This window comes from Diabrotica virgifera, chromosome 10 (genome assembly GCF_917563875.1).
Source record: "Diabrotica virgifera virgifera chromosome 10, PGI_DIABVI_V3a".
NCBI lineage: Eukaryota > Metazoa > Arthropoda > Insecta > Coleoptera > Chrysomelidae > Diabrotica > Diabrotica virgifera.
The window spans coordinates 99,775,832-99,789,432 of NC_065452.1; the positions used below are offsets into that span (position 1 = coordinate 99,775,832).

The following is a 13,601-nucleotide window of genomic DNA, read 5'->3' on the forward strand; positions in this document are numbered from 1 at the left end:
CCATTTTTGACACTTATTTGTTAATAACTAAATTTCTAGTCCAAACTGTGACGGGCATTTTTGTATGTATAATATATGTTAGGTATTAGGTATATAGTACCCAAAAAACCCATTTGCAACCTGGCTGCTCAAGTGTCCCGAACATGGTATATTTTTGCCTTATTTCCCTGGAGTATAACACGAGCATCAAAGATCAGAATATATAAAACAGTGATTAGATCGGTGCTCATGTATGGTTGTGAGACGTGGACTCTGGCTAAAGCAATTGAAAGAAAACTTAGATGTTTTGAGAGAAAAATCCTCAGAATCTTTGGACCTTATCACAACCCTAATAGCAACAAATACCGAATGAGAACAAATGCTGGGGTAGATGCATAGGGCGAGCGACGTAGTCCAAGAAATTAAATCTCAGCGTTTAAGATGGGCTGGCCATGTCCATAGACTCCCTAATAACCGCCTTGCCAAGCTGATCTGTGAGGAAGCCCCCACAGGAAGAAGACCCTTAGGACGCCCACGAATGCGATGGAGAGACAATATATGGTGAGATTTAAGAACAATGAGGCTACCCACTGATCCAACTATCATGGACGACCGTTCGAGATGGAAGCGAGTTGTGCACCTCGGGTTGTAGTGCTACCAGAAGAAGAAGAAGAAAATATTTTAATGAAAAAATAAATAAATATAAAATAAAATTTTCACTATATAATGTCGGAAAATTCTAACCTAGAAATAAAAGTGCAATTTTACCCGTTGACATTGTAAAAGTACTGTCACGATCGAAAGTACTGTTACGGTGTATAAAAATAAAAGATCATCATCATTCTCTTTGCCTTATCCCTATGCAAGGTCGGCTTCCCTAATTGCATTTCTCCACAAAATTCTATCTTGGGTCATATCAATGTTAATCCCCTTTACCAACATGTCCTGCCTTATCGTCTACCCCCAGGTCTTCTTTGGTCTTCCTCTCCTACTCCTTCCAGGAATCTGCATTTCAGCTATTCTTCGTATTGGGTGATTAACGTCTCGATGTTGAACATGACCAAACCATCTTAACCTATGCTCTCTCATTTTGGCATCAATTGGTGCCACACCTAGACTTCCCCTAATATACTCATTTCTAAATTTATCCTTCTTTGTCACTCCACTCATCCATCTAAGCATTCTCATTTCCGCCACATGCATTCGTTGTTCCTCTTTCTTTTTCACTGCCCAACATTCAGTTCCGTGCATCATAGCCGGTCTTATGGCTGTTTTATAGAATTTTTCCTTCAGTTTCATTGGAATTTTTCTGTCACACAACACACCACTCGCTTCTTTCCACTTCATCCATCCAGCCCTAATTCTACTGCATGCATCTCCATCTATTTCTCCATTACTCTGTAATACCGATCCTAGGTACTTAAAACTATTGCTTTTCACAATCATTTCACCGTCCAAAGATACCATTTTATTTGTAGTAACTCCATCTTTAAATGAACATTCCAAATACTCTGTTTTTGTCCTACTAAGTTTTAAACCTTTTTCCTATAGAGCTTGTCTCCACTGTTCCAGTTTTTGTTCTAAGTCTCTTTCACTATTTCCTATCAACACTACATCATCAGCATACATTAGGCACCATGGAATACTACCCTGTAGTTTAGCTGTTATCTCGTCCAAAACTAATGAGAATAAATAAGGACTAAGCACCGATCCTTGGTGCAGTCCTACTTTCACCTGAAATTTATCAGTCTCTCCCACACCTGTCCTAACACTAGTCGTTACTCCCTCATACATATCTCTCACAATCTTTACATATTCGCCAGGGACTCCTTTCTTATTGAGTGCCCACCACAGAATCTCTCGAGGAACTCTATCATATGCTTTCTCAAGATCAATGAATATCATATGAGCGTTGGTCTCTTTATTAATGTATTTTTCCATCAGTTGCCTTACAATGAAAATTGCATCTGTTGTTGATCTGCCCTGCATAAAGATAAATTGATTATCGGATATTTCGGTTTCTTCACGTATCCGTCTATCGATTACTCTCTCCCATATTTTCATGGTGTGGCTAAGTAGTTTTATAGCCCTGTAGTTTGTGCATTGTTGTATGTCTCCTTTGTTTTTGTAGACAGGTACTAATATACTGCTTCTCCATTCGTCTGGCATTTGTCCAACTTCCATAATTCTATTAAATAGACCTGCTAGCCAACTTATTCCTGTCTCTCCCAATGCTCTCCATACTTCCCCAGGAATATCATCTGGTCCGACTGCTTTTCCTTTCTTTATTTTTTGGAGCGCTTGAGCCACTTCCTCGTTTGTTATTCTGGTAACCATTGCTGTTACTGTCTCCGTTAACTCCACAGGCTGTCTGTCAAATTCTTCATTTAATAGACTGTCAAAATACTTTCTCCATCTCTTTTTGACATCCTTTTCGTGAATTAGTATTTTATTATTTTCATCTCGGATACATCTAATCTTATTAAAATCTCTTGCTTTCTTTGCTCTCTGTTTGGCTATTTTATATATCTTTGCTTCGCCTTCCCTGGTATCAAGTTGATCGTATAGGTTTGAATACGCTTCTGCTTTAGCTTTTGCTACTGCTACTTTCGCTTCCTTTTTGGCGACCATATAGTTTTGAAGATCTATGTCCGATCTGGTTTCTTGCCACTTTTTATATAATTGTCCCTTCTCTCTTATTTTTCCTTGTACTTCATTTGACCACCACCAAGTCTCTTTATCCTCAAACTTCTTTCCTGACGTTTTCCCAAGTATTTCAATAGCCGTCTCTCTAATAATATTTGCCGTTTTTCTCCAAATTGTGTTAGGGCTTCCTTTCATGTTCCAACATATTTTTTCTACTATTCGTTCCCTGAATAGACCTTCCTTCTCCTCTTTTAGCATCCACGACTTGATTTTTTGTGGTCCTCTCCGATATTTTTGTTTAGTTTCGCTTTTTACTTCGATGTCCAGAACAAGCAGCTTATGTTGTTGGTTTACTGTCTCACTAACTATTACCTTGCAGTCCTTGCATTCACGTATGTCTTCTTTCCTTATCATGAAGTAGTCTATTTGGGATTGATGTTGTCCACTTTTGTAGGTAATAAGTTGAGTTTCTCTCTTTTTAAAGAATGTGTTAACAATCGCCATATTCAATGCTGTTGCTAATTCTAGCATGTCATCTCCAGCTTCATTTCTAGTTATAAAACCTAATCCCCCATGTATTGTTTCATATCCTGTCTTGGCTTGGCCCACATGTGCATTGAAATCACCTCCTATTATAACTTTCTCCTCTGCTGGAATATCACTCAGTACGTCTCCTAATTGGTCATAGAAAGCTCTTCTTTCATTCTCACCCAGACCTGTTTGAGGAGCATACACACACACAACATTCAATACCTCTTCAATTACAAATTTCACTGACATCATTCTATCACTCGTTCTTACAACTTCTACTACGTTATCTTTCATTTCACTATCAGCAATTATACCAACTCCATTTCTAGTGTTACTACTCCCTACATACCACAATTTATATCCATCATCTAGTTCTTTCGCCCTTTGTCCTTTCCACCTAGTTTCTTGAATACAAGCAATTTGAACTCTTCTTCGTTTGAGCGCATCCACTAACTCCAGACTCTTACCTGTAAGACTACCAAGATTCCAAGACCCTATCCTGATTTTTCTAACCTGTAATGGTGTTCCCCCTGAGATAGTCCTCACCCGGAGATCCGAACGGAGGCTCATTTTACTTCTACATTTTACATTTTACATTTTACAGGTGTATAAAAATAAAAGATATGTTTTGTAAAAGCTTTAATTATGCGTGTGAATTTTTTTACATTTTTAAATTGATTGCACTTCACCTAAAGAAATTAAAACGAAAAAATGACGTTTTTAGTGTTGGGTAGAGGGGGTAGGGGGTGAAATGTTCAAGAAAAGAAATTAAAAAAAAATAATTCTGGGGGTGAAGTGATTTAGCCTATCTTCCCGGGGGGTACACTTTGGAAAATCCTTATAAAGGTCCTATTCGATATGTTACAACTGGTAACTTTTGACATATTTAGAGCTAGTTAATTTATTGAGTTCATGGGATATGATTTTAGTAGGAACTGTGACAAAGATAAAAGATCCCCACCCACAAATTTGTATTCAAATAGGAACATAGCTGTCTACTGCACCAATTTTGCATTCAGTCGTGATGCTGTAATGAGAAACAATTCAGTATTATAACAAGACCAAAGCTCGCAATATGAACCGCACAGTGTCGGATTTACCAACTTTTCGCCCTACGCTAGTTTAAAATGCCGCCCCTATAAGTTAACTAGGCAAATAGAAACAACACCCCAAAACTAGATTTTTATTCAAAAAATGCATGTAGATCAGTATGTATGATAATCACATTATTTTTCGTCGAGATTTCATGGATGCAAATGATTTGATAATCGTATCAAAATCTAAGGTTGTTGTCAAATCAGATTCCGTTGTCAATATTCTCAAGGAATTGAGCCTGTCTTGCTCCATGGTTGATCTGAAGTACGTTTTTAACAGTTTAAAAGTGTTGAAAAGGACCGCTCCGACAAGCAAACTGTGACAGCAATGGAGACCACACATATGCGCAAGGCGATTTCGACATTAGAAAAAACGGCTTACAAATTATGAGCCCGAATATATAAACGCATATTTGGTAGAGTAATTTTTTCAGAAATTACGTTAAATACTTTTAAATATTTTTTAATATATAATTCGGAGAAATGCAAACACTTTTGTAGTCGAAGCAATGAAGCACTGAACCTCCGAAAAAAAAGGACAAGACGGATCTTAATAATTCGTTTTGCATTCGATTCGTGAATGCGCCAGGAAACTTTGTGAACCGGAGCCATGATATAATATTGAAAAACTGCATACAAAAAGTCTTAAAGTACATCTCAAACAGACAATAAAAAATATTCAGAACTCGTCAATTATCGGCGGAAATGGGTTCAGTTTTGTTACTCGAGGGTTTTTGGGGTCACTGAAAACTAATACAGGGTGTCTGCGTTACTTGGAACCATATGGGAAACTTTTTTAATATCAATTTTACGAAAAAAAGTCATTCTTTATAAAGTGCTCTGCATAGTCTAAAAGCTAAGATGCAATCATCAGATATCAAATTTTGTCAACGGTATAAGAGGTATGTCAAAAAATATGAATTTCGCTCAAGAGCAAACTACCTTTATATTTCAAAATATCAAAAAATTTTATTATGAAAAGTTATTTGTAATTAAAAACCATATTCAAATATGCAATAACAGGCTTCTACTTGAAAAAAAAATTTCTAAAATTTTCCTAAATTACCGATTCCGAACATCATTTTTATTTATTAGACATGTAATAACTCTTTTATTAATAATTTTAGGAAAACAAGTTATTCGTCATAAAAATCTGTGCATGGTCTAAACCTCAAGATGCAACCATCAGTTATCCAAGTTTGTTAATTTTATACGAGGTGTGTCAAATAATATGAATTTAGAAAGAATTTAGAAATTCTCAAGATGCAACCATCAGTTATCCAAGTTTGTTAATTTTATACGAGGTGTGTCAAATAATATGAATTTAGAAAGAATTTAGAAATTCTTTCTTATTTGACACACCTCGTATAAAATTAACAATCTTGGATAACTGATGGTTGCATCTTGAGGTTTAGACCATGCACAGATTTTTATGACGAATAACTTTTTTTCCTAAAATTATTAATAAAAGAGTTATTACATGTCTAATAAATAAAAATGATCTTCGAAATCGGTAATTTAGGAAAATTTCAGAATTTTTTTTTTTTCAAGTAGAAGGCTGTTATTGCATATTTCAATATGGTTTTTAATTACAAATAACTTTTCATAATAAAATTTTTTGAAATTTTGAAATATAAAGGTAGTTTGCTCTTGAGCGAAATTCATAATTTTGACATAGGTACCTCGTATACTGTTGACAAAATTTGATATCTGATGATTGCATCTTAGGTTTTAGACTATGCAGAGCACTTTATAAAGAATGACTTTTTTTCGTAAAATTGATATTAAAAAAGTTTCCCATGTGGTTCCAAGTTACGCAGACACCCTGTATAACGTCAAAAGTGATCTCCGGAGTACCTGGTGCCCAGGGTACCTACTGTGTACCTCGTCCTGTGGAGTTTTCGGCAAATTCATTAAAAATTAATCAAAAATCATTACTCGGGGGTTTTTGGGGCCGCTAACGACGAATATGACATCGGAAGTAATTTCTGGAGTATCTGGTGCCTCGTCTTGTGGAGTTTTCGGCAAAAAATGTATTAGAAAATTAGTCAACAATAATTACTCGCTGGTTTTTGGGGTCGATAACGACGATTATGGTATCGGAAGCGATCTCCGGAATACCTGGTGCGCAGGGTACCTACTTCTTATGAAGTTTTCGGCAAATTCATTAAAAAAATAGCCAAAAATAATTACTCTGGAGTTTTTGGGTCGCTGACGACAAATATGACATCGGAAGTGTTCTACGGAGTAGGTACTTGGTACCCAGGGTACCTACTGTTTACCTCGTTTTCTGGAGTTTTTGTCAAATTCATTAAAAAATTAGTCAACATTCATTACTCAGGGGTTTTGGGAACTTTGACGACGAATATGATATCGGAAGTGATCTCCGGTGTACCTGGTGCCAAGGGTACCTACTGTTTAGTCATAGTCATAGCCATCTTTATTGATCATTTAAGACATTCAAAATAAATGTATAGGATACGTCACTACAGAATTCAGTATAAAAAAAACATTAATGTCTATAATACAATATTCAGAGTGTAACAAAATTGACAAAACATAAAATATATAAAATAACATTTTTACAAGTAAAATATGAAGCTACTGCAGTTTGTCCTCCAGATATTCATTTATAGAATAATATGCTTTTCTTAAGAGTAAATCTTTAACATTTTTTTTTAAATTTAGTGGAAAGTGGTATTTCTTTCACAGTTTTTGGCAAATGGTTGTATAAGGTCAGTCCCATATATCTGAAGCTATTTTGAAATTTGGATGTTCTGTGTTTAGGAACTCGTAAAGATTCAGCACTTCTTGTATTGTAATAGTGATTGTCTGCATTTATTGGAAATGCATTTATTTCCTCTTTTACATAAAGTAAACATTTATAGATATATATTGCTTATTTCCTGACCGTGAATTTTTAAATAGTTGGTTTTTAATTCCTGGGTTTGCGGTCTGTTATAAATAAAACACTTGATTTTGCTTAGACGTTTCGGCTGTTTGCCATTTTCAATAAGCACTTTTAATTATTAAACATTACACTGTTAACAAACATATTTTATATACCATACACGTAATATTTTGAAAATTTTAAAAAATACACATCGTGTTTCTCTAAGATGTTATGAGAGAATGCCAGGCATTGGGCATATGGTAAAAGCACTTCACAACGGTTTTGGATGGTGGTCGTAAAACCAAAACGATAATATACAGGAGATCAAGTTACATAAGATACGAAAGAAATAAATCTGACTAATGTTTAACTTTTAATAATGGGAGCAAGATTTTTTGTAGTTATGATCTGAGTATGTAACTCGAAATATGAATACTGAGGTGCGTATTTTTTTTTGTATTTTATATGGAACAGAGGCTTGAACGCTAAAACAAGGATACTCATTAATGATAGAACATTATAATAGAACAGAGTATTTGATATGTGGGCATATAGAAGATTTTTAAAAATAACCTTGGTTCAAAAGATTAAGAGACAACCACGTTTTGTAACCGAATGAAATAAAGAAAAATGAGATATTAAATACAATTACAATAAGAAATTTACATTATTTGGAAACATGTTATGAGAAATGAGATATGTGTTTATGTAGATCGTTATATAGGAAAAGATACTGGACAGAAGAAGCTTAGGACGCTGACATATATCCTGGCTAAACAAAATTAATGTAATGATACAAACTGCAACTCTGTGGAGTTGCTATAAGAGGTAGCACGTAACAAAAAAATAAAAATGCCGTATTTAAAGTGTTTACCAATGGTGTGCTTACAACTACACTTAATTTATCAAATTGTGATATATATTGGAGAGATCTTTAATATCAGTTTTATTATTGATACAATTTTGGTCTTTCTTTATGTGGATCATCTCCAATATACATCTTTTGTTATAATTTAGCAAAAAAAGATTTAGGAAAAAGAGCAAAATTATAACAAAAGATGTATATTGGAGATGATCCACATAAAGAAAGACCAAAATTGTATCAATAATAAAACTGATATTAAAGATCTCTCCAATATATATCACAATTTGATAAATTAAGTGTGGTTGTAAGCACACCATTGGTAAACACGTTAAACACGGCATTTTTATTTTTTTGTTACGTGCTACCTCTTATAGCACGTCAGATCATAACTACAAAAAATCTTGCTCCCATTATTAAAAGTTAAACATTAGTCAGATTTATTTCTTTCGTATCTTATGTAACTTGATCTCCTGTATATTATCGTTTTGGTTTTACGACCACCATCCAAAACCGTTGTGAAGTGCTTTTACCATATGCCCAATGCCTGGCATTCTCTCATAACATCTTAGAGAAACACGATGTGTATTTTTTAAAATTTTCAAAATATTACGTGTATGGTATATAAAATATGTTTGTTAACAGTGTAATGTTTAATAATTAAAAGTGCTTATTGAAAATGGCAAACAGCCGAAACGTCTAAGCAAAATCAAGTGTTTTATTTATAACAGACCGCAAACCCAGGAATTAAAAACCAACTATTTATAGATATATAGGCAGTAGAAAGTTAAAATTTGATGTTTAATAAAAATTGGTTTACAAGATTGTTTATCTCGTGACTAATGATTTTTGACTAATTTTTTAATGAATTTGCCGAAAACTCCATAAGAAGTAGGTACCCTGGGCACCAGGTATTCCGGAGATCGCTTCCGATACCATATTAGTCGTTAGCGACCCCAAAAACCCCCGAGTAAATATTTTTGACTAATTTTTTAATAAATTTTTTGACGAAAACTCCACAAGAGAGGTAAACAGTAGGTACCCTGGGCACCAGGTACTCCTAAAAATCACTTCCGATGTCATATTCGTCGTTAGCGGCCCCAAAAACCCCCGAGTAATGATTTTTGAATAATGTTTAATGAATTTGCCGAAAACTTCACAAGACGAGGTAAACAGTAGGTACCCTGGGCACCAGGTACTCCGGAGATCACTTTTGACGTCATATTCGTTTTCAACGACCCCAAAAACCCCCAAGTAACAAAATTGAACTCGTTTCCGCCGATAATTGACGAGTTCTGAATTTTTTTTATTGTCTGTTTGAGATGCACTATAATAATGCATTTTTTGTATGCAGTTTTTCAATATTATATCATGGCTCTGGTTCACAAAGTTTCCTGGCGCATTCACGAATCGAATGCAAAAAGAATTATTAAGATCCGTCTTGTCCTTTTTTTTTTCGGAGGTAAGGCCGATTTTAGTGCTTTATTGCTTCGTCTATTGTGGAAATGAATGTTCCTGATAGCATTGTTACAGGTACTTGGCACACTCTATTAACTCTTCGTGGGAACTTTCGTTAATGGACAAAAAGAATTTAAATTTTTTGAAAATATTTTCATATGCTTCATATCTTTTTTCAATTCTATCGTAACTCTATCAACTATAGAAAAATATGTTTCTACAGTATGCGGCAAAATAAACAGTACTGAAATAAATATTGAAATGTTTATGATTATTTATATATCTAGTATACATGATATATCCCTGCAAACATTATTCACGACGACGCACGTTCCAGATAAAACAGGTGTTAAAGATGCCCTCTGGATAGTGGCGGATCTACGTGGAGGGAAAATGAGGACATTTTCCCCCTAACAAGGTCAAAAATTAAAGAAAAAAATTTTTCAAACATAAAAAAATATTAGCTGACAGAAAACCGAAACCACAGAAAGACAAATTCAAACCAATAAACACGCTAATTAGGAAAATTAACGGAACTTAATGCCTATAAGTTATTATTTATGCCTTTTATGTAATCTGAGTTAATCTTTTTTATGTCTTGGTTGGTTTTTACTGCCTCTGGCACAAAAAAATCTGTAATTCTAGTCCGCAATTCCGAAAGATGCAGATGTTGGATCTGTCTGACTCCTTTAGCATTCCCCATAGGTACGCATCTGGTGGCGAGTTCTGGTGAGTGGCAACTCCCAAAATAATCGTGCAGTATTCGAAGAGTCTTCCTGGCAGTATGACAGGTTGCCCTGTCCTGTTGAAACAATTGTTGATTTTAAGCTTGGACCGTTTTCGTGACTTTTTCCGTATGACCGAAAATAGTACTCCTCCATAAAAATGTTTTCTGCCTTACTGAGAACCATTCTGAAGCACCTAATATCACGATATTCACAAAAGTTATAAAGACGTTCGGAAACCACTCAGGTTTCAGCGCCTGACACATACAAATTTGAGGCATACGAATTTCAGTACTGTTTATTTTGCCGCATATCGTACCTTTAATTGCTCCCTACCAGTGAGAGTGGTGTCACCATCCCTATTTTCATCTGGAAAAAGTTTACGTCTTCGATTTCGTTGTCGACTATCATCGTAATTTTCGTCCATAGAGTTTTTAGCTTTGAAGATACGTTTCACACATTTCAGTATTTCGTAAAGACCTTACAAAATTTATCAAATATAAAAAAAGAGTAGTTGTGCCTTTAGTGTTAGTATCAACGCTTTGAAGTATTTTATTTAGCTTATCAAAACGCTGTAATATAAAGGGGGAGGGGAGAGGGAGAAAGGCAGTTTTGTTTTAATTTGATTCAGAGCTGGACCACCATATACAGATAGCTATTTCTGCATCTTATGCTTCATCAGTGTAGCTATGCAGTCCCAACTCTGAAACAAAAATCAACAATCCTGCCTTTTTAAGGGAAATCACCGCGATGCAGTAATTCCACCTTTGAGACGCAAAACAGCGACATCTCTAGTAAAACTAGGAAGACGACGAAAAGGCCCAGATGCAAAGTTTACTGTAATAAAACAATTAAAATAATTGAAATAAAATAATAAACAATATTTTAAATCCAAGACTTTGATCCAAGACTCCAAGATACGTGACCATTGTCCTTTCTACTTTCTTCTATATTCGTCGTCTCCGTGCTTATAAAGCCAGAGATTCAGGATGTAACCAGAAAGCGGTTTCTTTCGACGAAAAGTCTTGGATTTAAAATATTGTTTATTATTTTATTTCAATTATTTTAATTGTTTTATTACAGTAAACTTTGCATCTGGGTCTTTTCGCTGTAATATTACTTTCCAGAAAACCGTCATAAAGGCACATTCGAATCGGTTTAAGCCACCTTTTATTCCAGTTGCTTCCGCTCGGACCGTTGGTTTTTCAGGGATCGATCCAGTTGTCAAAGTATTTAAATATTCGCTCAAACTCTGGCATAAGCTCACTACAGCATCATGGCATGCAGACCATCTTGTTCGATTGACCCGTTTTGGAACATTAGCGCCAGTTTTTAAATTGGAAAGTAAAATTTCCCAACGGCGAATAGATGCTGAGAAATTGTTATTTACATTACAAGACCGGTAAGTGGTGTTTTTCAGGTCGAGCCCTGGAACCTGGAGGCTTGGGGAGACCTGAAAAACATTAATTTTCGGTCGCATGACGTACATTATTTTTTTTTTTTGACTGACACTTTGATGCAAATTTAATTATAAAAATAAAATAAAAATTTTATTTTTAATTCAGTTGCAATGCGAAGGCAAAACAATCTTACTTTTCAATTAGAATACGGAGCGCAGTCCAGTCCCCTGAATCGCGATTTTCGGCTCTTATTGGAGCCTCATCGGAGAGAACGTAGGCTTGTTCTCCAAATTTTTATTTTATTTTTATATTCGTCTTTACTCCTTCGAATAACTAGGTCCATTTTCTGTTGGAATTTACCAGCTGAACAGACGGGGTCGTGAATTGTAAGTTTTTTTAATTCCCTCTTGTCTTCTTCGCTTCAGCATCCATTTGGCTTGCAAATTTTAGAAGCCTTGGAGGTGTTACCAAGGAAATGGACCAATAAGTTTTCGATTTAAAAATCTTTTAGTAATATTTTAATATTTTCTAAATATTATTAATAATGCTATTAGCATCGAAAGCTTCATCTTTTTTTTTTGCAAATTTAATTCTTTATTTTATTTTACTTTATACAGCGTGTCCAATTAAGTCGGCATCATATGGGAAACTTTTTTATTCTTAGTTTTATGAAAAAAAGTTATTCTTTATAAAAAGTTGTGCATGGTCTAAAACTTAAAATACAACCATCAGTTATCATTTTTTTTAAAGCTGTATACGAGGTAGGCCGAACAATATAAATTTTACTCAAGAGTAAAGTAGCTTTATTTTTCACAATATTGAAAATTGTTATAATGAAAAGTTGTTTGGAATTAGGAACTAATATTTAATATACAATTTCATCCTTGTAATTAAAAAAAAAATTGAATTTGTTTTTTAATTATGGAAACCAACTTATTTTCAGTTATTTCAATTATGATAACTCTTTTATTATTAATTTTACGAAAAACAGTTATATATAAAATATTCTGCATGGTCTAAAACCTAAAATACAACCATGTTATATCAAATTTTATCAATTTTATAAGAGGTATATAAAAAAATATGAATTCGCTTAAGAGTACTTAAATAAAATACAGTTATTTTTCACAATATTGAAAATTGCGATTATGTAACGTTGTATAGAACTAAAAATCATGTTCCAATATGTAATTACATCCTTCTTATTGAAATATTCTGAACTATAAAGGTACTTTATTATTGATAGAAATTCATCTTATTTGACACACCTCGTATAAAATTGATCAAATTTGATATTAGATGGTTGTATTCAAGACTTTTAACCATGAATAACTTTTTATAAATATACATTTTTTTCGTAAAATTAATAATCAAAGAGTTATCATAATTTAAATAACTGAAAATAATGTTGGTTATCCTTAAAAAAAATTCAAATTTTTTTTTCAATTAGAAGGATGAAATTGCATATTAAAATATAGTTCTTAATTCCAAACAACTTTTCATTATAACAATTTTCAATATTGTGAAAAATAAAGCTACTTTACTCTCGAGTAAAATTCATATTTTTTGACATAACTCTTATGCGGCTTAAAAAAATTGATAAGTGATGGTTGTATTTTAAGTTTTAGACCATGCACAACTTTTTATAAAGAATAACTTTTTTTCATAAATCTAAGAATAAAAAAGTTTCCCATATGATGCCGACTTAATTGGACACGCTGTATAATAAAATGATTTTTAAATGCGTCGTACGACTTCCCGTAACGGAGTTTTGATTTTTCTGGCACATATCGAAAGTCGCTTTCTTTGCTGCTTCCAAAATTTCCTCTGGAATTTCATCTTCTGTGTAGGACAATTCAAAATCTGAATCCATATTTATAAATTTGCGAACTCGCCAAACAAGTGTTTGACAACCAACAAATTAAAAATCAACTGGCACTTGTCACTTCATAATAAATCGCAAAGTTGTTTGTTGTCCTAGTAACGTAATCAAGGCAGTCTGTGTTATGAAAT

General features: G+C 33.9%; 1 protein-coding gene across 2 annotated transcripts in view; it reads left to right on the plus strand.

Moving 5' to 3' along the window:
• The window catches only part of LOC114333930 (protein limb expression 1 homolog), a 212,919-nt gene that overhangs the window by 78,236 nt on the left and 121,082 nt on the right, over positions 1-13,601 (plus strand). The window lies entirely within an intron of this gene.